At 47.1% G+C, this 8,320-nt stretch overlaps 1 long non-coding RNA gene across 1 annotated transcript; it reads left to right on the plus strand.

Annotated features, from left to right (window-relative positions):
• Positions 1 to 2,093: 2,093 nt before the first annotated feature.
• LOC101178906 lies at positions 2,094 to 7,885 on the plus strand. The gene is made up of 2 exons (XR_001116163.2): positions 2,094 to 2,657; positions 7,477 to 7,885. It is a non-coding gene; the product is annotated as an uncharacterized LOC101178906 (long non-coding RNA).
• The last annotated feature ends 435 nt before the right edge of the window (positions 7,886 to 8,320 follow it).

The raw sequence follows: 8,320 nt of genomic DNA on the forward strand, positions 1-8,320 counted from the left end.
GCAGGGGGCTGGAGCCCGCTCCCTCTGAGCATGCTCCAGGGTGGCCACAGGCTGACAGCTGGAGAACTCGCCCCAACCCCCAGGCTCTAGAGAACTCGCCCCAACCCCCAGGCTCTGGAGAACTTGCCCCAACCCCCAGGCTCTGGAGAACTCCCCCAACCCCCAGGCTCTGGAGAACTCGCCCCAACCCCCAGGCTCTGGAGCTGACTTTGTAGCCACCTGAGCAAGGGCTGAAGGACCAGGACCTGGACCTTGTGGGGTGCGCCTAACTTAGTGCCTGGCACAAGGAGACGCCGGGTGTGTGCTAGTGGCTTCTTTCTAGTCTGTCCATGTGGGTGGGCTTCAGAGAAGATGGCCTTGAGTGTCCCCAGGCACTGTCCTTTCTGTGCCGGGGAAGGTCTATGTGCATCCCCAGCCAGGCCTGCTCCTGCAGGATTCCGTCTCCTAGGCCAAACTTGACGGAGGAAGACAAGCTCCGCGAAGAGCCCTGGAGACCAGACCTTCCAGAGAAGAGACGGCTGTGCGATAGCCTAGGAATAAGTGCTGTCCAAGTCTCCACAGGGCTGTTAGATCCAGGAAAGAAACTCAGCTCTCAGGCTCAGGGATCAAGAGATTGTATGTAGAAAACATCTCATGGTACATCCCTAACCAGCCAACAGATCAAGCACCTACTCCCTGGAAAATGAGTGCTGAAAGGCTGCTCTTGGCAAGAACTAAACTCCAATGAGGGCACAGCCATGCAGCGTACTTGCTGTTACTGTGAATCTGGTACTGTCTGTTCATTCAGTTTTCCCAACAAACCTGGGAGGAGGAAGATGTTGCTGCCATTGCCCCCCATAACAGATGAGACAACTGAGTAACAGAGAGGTTAAGCAATTGGCTCAAGCACACACAGCTGGCAAGCAGTAGTTGTAAGATTAGAACTCGAGCCTGAACTCGAGCATGATGCCCTACTATCTGTCCCACTTGCATGGAGGGGGAGGTTTGGGAGCCTGGGAGAAGGTGGGGGAGTAGGAACAAGTCAGAGGCCAGTGGGCAATTCGTGTCAGCAGAGCAGTCTAAGCAGAGGGGAAACCAAAGAGAGGAGCCACACCGTCCTGGCCCTGAGTACACTGGGCCTGGTGGAGAAGCCAACCAGGGACAGAGTCAGGAAAGCCGGATGAGAAGGGCCTTGGGTGCTGCGCTGAGGAGCTGGCCTGTGCCTGTAGACAGTGTCCCAGTAGAACAAGTTCTGGCCAAGTGCAGACTGGCAGGGGACAGGCAGAACCATGACCCAGGGAGCCGGGACAAGTCACTAGAGCTCTCTGCATAAGGAGCAGGCCCTCTCTCTGACCAGCCCGGGGCAGGACCTCCCTGTGTAGATAAACATTGTGTCCATCAGACTGCTGTGTCCAGATAGCTGTAGGTGAGGGCTGAGATCACATGCAGTGTTCCTGGACTGATTTGCCAGATCTGAGGGTCATCTAGACTACGACTGTTTTTATGGTTTCCTTAAGTCAACTTTCTCATTTTCTTTCACTTTACTCAAGTTTACTTGAAATGAAAACCCTGTAACATGGGATTGATATTCTACCTTTTCCTCCAATACTTATTAAAATAAATACGTTTTACAGGTTTAGTCCCTGCCAAAATACATACACATGTACATTAAAATATAGATACTATATATAACACTATGAGAATGCAAAACTTTCATCCAAGCTCTACCTAAAATCACCCAAGGACATTTGCACTTAGGAAACATTGCCTTGTGACCTATCCCTTGCTCTCCAGTTGAAGTGACCTCATTCAAAGATTTCACGTTTGGAAAAGGCAAATCAGAAAATCACTCAGACCCAAGGGAGGGAGGAGGCCGGGCTTGGGCTGGGGGCGGGGGCTGGGAGGCACCCTGGTGGGCTTGAGACCCAGGGGCTGGGGGCAGGCAAGTGAGCTGCCTGGGGCCATGAATGAGGCCTTGTTGAGAGCCGTGGCAGCTCGGCAGTGTGCAGAGACCGTGCTGCAAATGTAAAGTTTCCAATAACTTTTATGGGTGGTTTCTCAATAAACATCTGAGCAGCCTGTCTGGACCAAGAGCTGTGTTGTCCCAGGAGCCCAGAGATGGAGCTGGGTGAGGGGCTGCTGTCTGCAGTGTCTGCCTCGGCACACCACCCACAGCCCCCCATGGCATCCCCTCCCCATCTCCCCTTTGTCTTCCTCTGTATTCCTTTTTACTTCCTTTTTGCTGTTTAATGAGAACAACTTCCATTTGCTGTCTGTTGACTGAGTCCGGCACTGCATTAAGTTCTCTCTACGTTTTGTCTTAGTGCTTTGCAGGCACTTTATAAGGTAGATGCGAGTATTGTGCCACTTTTACGTATCAGGGAACGTATGAACACATCAGGTTGCTCAGCAATGAAGTGGAAGAGTGTCGATAGCCCTTTGGGCACAGATCTGTGTGCCTCCAAAACCCATGCTCTGAGTGCTGGTAACCTCTACTCCTCCTCTTCCTCGCCTCGTCAGCATCAGCACTCCACCTTCCCTTTCCTCCTCCGCGTCGCGTCTCGGAGCCAACTTGAGCTAGTGCCTCTCTCTTCGGAAACACCTCCGGGAAATACCTCCTCCCAGATCACCCCTGCCAGAACCAGCACCACCCATGAGTACAGCACGTGGGTCTGCAGGTCAGTTGACTTGTCTGTGATGGGACTGATTAATCGAATGCTGAGAAACTTTTGTAGCCATTTGAAAGCCATTTGGGTTATTGGCCCTGGCTTCAGATAAACAAGATAAATAAACCTCAGCAAGAAGGAAATGCCTTCTGGGGTCTTTCTCAGAATTTGGTACATCAAAGTGAAGTCTTAGATGGAAGGATACATTTCTCACAAGCACCTTCCAGTGGGGTCCCTTGCTTTGTTTAGTTGACTTATCATTAAACATACGGGCTATAAGGATTGATGATATGTTTTGTAAAAAGGGTAGACGCTCAATGGACTTGTTGGGCCTATCCAAAGACAGAATGCTATGGGAAAGGAAAACACCTTAAGAAGAAAGTTTCTTGGGCAAGGTGCGGTGGCTCACGCCTGTAATCCCAGCACTTTGGGAGGCTGAGGTGGATGGATCACTTGAGACCAGGAGTTTGAGACCAGCCTGGCCAACATGGCAAAACTAAAAATACAAAATTTGCCAGGTCTGGTGGGGGGCTGCCTGTAATCCCAGCTACTCAGGAGGCTGAGGCAAGAGAATCGCTTGAACCTGGGAAGCAGAGGTTACAGTGAGCCGAGATCATGCCACTGCACTCCAGCCTGGATGACATGGCAAGACTTTGTCTCAAAAAAAAAAAAAGGAAGAAGAAGAAGAAGAAGAAGAAGAAGAAGAAGAAGAAGAAAAAAAAAAAAAAAAAAAAAAAAAAAAAAAAAAAAAAAAAAAAAAAAAAAAAAAAAAAAAAAAAAGAAGAAGAAGAAGAAGAAGAAGAAGAAGAAGAAGAAGAAGAAGAAGAAGAAGAAGAAAGGTTCTCAGATATCAGGAGACAGAAACGGTGACCTTGAAGTGTAAACACTCAACCCTTAGCTCACAACAAATCAGTCAGAGTGTATTAGCTGCATTAGAACTGTCCACACTGGCTTCAACCCTGTATTTCTTGGGTCTGGAGCCTTTTGGAGGGCTCCATGGGTGTGTGAATATTCTGCAAACTCCTAACCTGGAAGCAGTCATTTGGCGGCTCTCAGCTGTGAGCAAGAAATGCTCCAATTATCTGTGCATTAAGATTATTCAGAACTCTGGGTCACCGATGCATATATGTGTGATGCTGAAGCACTGCCTTCCAGCCTCTCTGTGGTTGTGTTTGTCTGATAATTATAAGATCCGTGAGGACAGAGGCCACAGATCAGGGATGTCCTTCTTCCGAGATGGAGACAAGGGCAGAGCAGGTGGCAATCTGTGGCCTTGGGTTCCAGGGGGGCGTGTCCACACTTCACACTCTGATTGTGCATCTGGCTTGCAGTGTGGCTGGGCCTCTCGGGTTGGAGCACCTTCATTTGTTCTACCCTAACACAATCAAGAAAGATAAAAAAGGACACTGTAGCCAGGGAATCTCAGCTGCTGTGCGAGTCACCGGCCATTCATTGTGTGGGGCTGAAGACCTAGCTGGGAGTCAGGTCTAAGAACTGGTTCAGCTCCTCCCCTTGCCTCGTCTGTGAAGGCTGCTCAGAGGAAAGGAACGTGCACCCAGGCTCTCGAAGCCTTCACTGAAGGACAGAGAGTGCTTGTTACAGGCAGTTCCTTCAGGGTTGAAATTCCATTTCAGGTCTCAGCACCTAAAGTCATTTTTCTTTCTTATTTATGTTTCCTGTGGAAAGTCTGGAGAAAAACTTGTGGAGCATCTTTTGAGTTTGCATTTGGAAGGGAGAAAATATGCTCCTTCTCTGCTGGGCAAACATTGCAAACATTGGTGCTTTCACAAACCAAACACAAGCTGGTTTTCAAAGCCTCCGGCTTGGCGACCCAGGGAACTGGGTGGAGGGGAGGAGAAGGATGCAGCCACCTGGGCTGAGGAGGTTTGCTTTGGGAGCAGAGCTTGGAATTTGTGAATTTTCTACTCCAAGAACATCCAAATAGTGCAGCCCCAGCCCCCTCCTGTGCAAGCTTGCTCAGGCAATAGAGGCTGTACGTGGCTGGGGTCTGGATGGAGAGCCAGGGCCTTGGATGATCACCTCCCTGCCCCAACGCAGCCTGGAGTGAAGTGAGGAGGGGAGGGGTGAAGAGGTGTAGGAGAGACGGTGCAGATGAACAAAGATGGCCTCAGGGATTCTGGTCCCTCTCTCTGGGTGATGCTGAGGATACAGAGCAGGGGTGAGAGTGAGAAGAACATGCCTCTGCACCCACAAATTTTCCAGGCTTTCAAACACTGGTCAGGCAATCCACTGGGCAGTTGTTCCTATAAAGCTAGAACTATGAGAATAGCGGATGTATATATACTGTGGTCTGTCTGGTTCTTTCAGCGTAGTCTGTAGCAAAGGTTTCCTCCCTCCCTCCTTTTCTTCTTCCTTCCTTCCACTTCTTTTGTGACAGAATCACATAATAAATTTCCAAGCACTCATCACTAGCTTTAATAAGTATCAACTAATGGCCAATCTTGTTTAATCCATAACTGCACCTGGTTCACCCACTCTTTGTCCTCCAACTGAAATGTTTTAAAACAAATTCTAGACATCATATCCTTTTATACATAGATATCTAGATTTTAAAAAAATTTTGATATTGAGCTCTGATGATACGGGGAATCTCCTTCCCCGTATCTTAGGGAAAAAATGCCCTTCATAAGTCTACGTACAAATTTTGCAAATCATTGTAGGGGTTCAGGGAAACTCCGAAGCTCATCCAAAGACCTTAAATTTAAAACCTTGGCATATAGGGTAATCACTAGCTCCCATGGAACACATTGTTTTTGGTAGCCTGGAGCTATTAGCTGTTCCTTTGAAGGCGATTTACTTTCTTGTTTTATTTGCAATAGGTATGCACTGAGTGCATTGCGACCGACCGTGCTGGGTTATTGTGGGTAAAGGTGAGAGAAGGCAGGGCACGCAGGGCAGATGATTACGTTCCTGCCTGGAGGGCTGGAGAGCCCTTGGAAAGCAGCCCGCAGGCTGAGGAAGGAGGGACTCCGGGATCTGCCCTCGGGGGCTGCAGGAAGGAGGAACCTTTTCTGAGTAAGTTTCCTGGGGGTTTGCTTATTGGCCAGCGTTAGTTAGGTCTCTAAGTGGTTGTTAATATGTTTGTTTAGGGTCCATTGTAATGTCTTTAAGACAAAGACCTGCTCAGTTTACAGGCAACTGTCAAGTACTGGGCTTGGAGCCCAGGGAGCCAGTGAGGGAAGCATTTCCAATATGGCGATCAAAGCCACGCTTAGGGCCTTCCTAGGCTCCTGAAATAATCTTGGAAGGCACTCCGGGAGAGGATCAGCAGCACGCACAGGGTTAGACTAGAGGGGCTCTTTCAGGCTGGACAAATAGCAGTTTAATAAGGAAATGGACTTCTTTGTTCTCTTTTTCTTTTTTTATTTTGAGAGGAGGTATAGGAGCAAAGCCATTTTAGATGCTAGGGGTTCTTTGGAGAGAGCCCAGAAGCTTTCTGATCTTAATATTCCAAATCTTTTGCTATTTCCCCTACCTCCTCATCCCACCTCAGGGTCAGCAAATCTCCATGTCTGCAGATCCAGGGACCTGTAGTCAAGCTGCATGGAGCCTAAAAAAAAGGCACTATGGTGCTGGTGCTTGGATACACACGGCAGGGGACACAGAAGTACTGAGATGGGCACAAACAAACTCTGGAATTTATAGTAGAGCAAGGCTGGCATTTCAACCAGTTAGGAAAGATAGACTTTTCTTGCTGCCACCCAGGCTGGAATGCAGTGGAATGATCTCGGCTCACCATGACCTCTGCCTCCTGGGTTCAAGCAATTCTCGTGCCTCAGCCTCCCAAGTAGCTGGGATTACAGGCGCGTGCCTCCATACCTGGCTAATTTTTGTATTTTTGGTAGAGACAGAGTTTCACCATGTTGGCCAGGCTGGTCTCGAACTCCTGACCTCAAGAGATCTGCCTGCCTTGGGCTTCCAAAGTGCTGGGATTACACGTGTGAGCCACTGCACCCAGCCAAGATAGACTAGACTTTTCAATAAATGTCCCAGCACAACTGGGCAGACATTTGGGAGAAAAACCAGTAAGTTCAGATGTATATCTCATACCTTACAATGAGATCAATTGTATGTGGATCAAAAATTTAAATGTAAAAATTTAACCCTAAAAGAACTCAATGGAACCAGGAGAAAAAAATTTAAAATCTATGAATGAAACCAGAAACCATAAAATAAAATAACAATAAATTTGACCATATAAAAATAAAAAGTGTTTGCATGGCAAACAAAAAGAATCATCATAAACAAAGTCAAAAGCCAAAATGAGGCTGGACACAGTGTCTCATGCTTGTAATCCCAGCACTTTGGGAGGCCGAGGCAGGCGGATCACTTGAGGTCAGGAGTTCAAGACCAGCCTGGCCAACACGGTAAAACCTCGTCTCTACTAAAAATACAAAAATTAGCCGGGCATGGTGGTGCATGCCTGTAGTCCCAGCTACTGGGGAGACAGAGGCAGGAGATTCGTTTGATCCTGGGAGGCGGAGGTTGCAGTGAGCTGAGATTATGCCACTGTACTCCAGCCTGGGCAACAAGAGCGAGACTCTGTCTCAAAAAAAAAAAAAAAAAAAAAAAAAGGCAAAATGAAAAATCATGAAGAATTTCCTGCAACTCTTATTATAGGCAAGAGGTAATGTATAAAGATCTCACGTAAATCAAATAAGAAAGAGAACAACAGTTGAATAGAAAAGCAAGCAAAGCATATGAACTTTCCCAGAAAATGAAGCAAAACCAATACGAAAAAAAAAAAAAAAAGGAAACGAAGAAAATACAAATTAAAACCACACTGAGATAGCATTTTTCATTTTTTCAGATTGGCAAAGACCAAAAGAACTGATTACTATACAAGGAGTGGCTATGGTGGTGAGATTTTTCCTCTGTAAACCATGACAGTGGTAGCTGGCAAAGGTTTGGTGAAATAGGCATTGGCATACATTGTGGATGGGAATGGTGCCTGCAGTGTTAAAGGGAATTTAACAATATCTGTCAAATTTTTTTAATGCACTTCAATTTTGACCCAGCAATTCTGCTTCTAGGAAATTATCCAACAGATACATGTGCATGTGCAAAATGACATATACATAAATATTTACTGCAGCATTATCTCAGCAAAAGGCTGGAGATAACCCGAATGTCCATCAGAAGGGGACTGGTTAAATAAATTATGGTATATCTGTACAATGGAATATTAAGCAATCTTAAAATAATGAGGATTTCAAAAACATGTGGGTGTGGAATCTTTCCAGGACGCAGAAAGTGAAAATGTCCTGTGTAGACCAGTGTGTGGAGTATATTATCATTTGTGCCAAGAGAGGAGAGGGGTGATTTTTACCATTTGAGATGGGAGTGAGGGATGATTTTTAAACACAGTTGCTTGCATATGCTTGGAATCTTTCTGGAAGGAGACCTGAGAACTAATAATATTGGTCCCCTATGGGGAGGGGAATGAGTGGAAGCGGAGGAGACTTCACCTTTTGTACCTTTGGAATTGTTTTTTGTTTTTGACAGGGTCTCACTGTGTTGCCCAGGCTGGAGTGCAGGGGTGTGATCACAGCTTGCTGCAGCCTCAATCTCCCAGGCTCAAGTGATCCTCCTACCTCAGCCTCCCAAGTAGCTGGGACTACAGATGTGCGTCACCATGCTCGGCTAATTTTAAA

Source organism: Nomascus leucogenys, chromosome 8, assembly GCF_006542625.1.
Source record: "Nomascus leucogenys isolate Asia chromosome 8, Asia_NLE_v1, whole genome shotgun sequence".
Lineage (NCBI taxonomy): Eukaryota > Metazoa > Chordata > Mammalia > Primates > Hylobatidae > Nomascus > Nomascus leucogenys.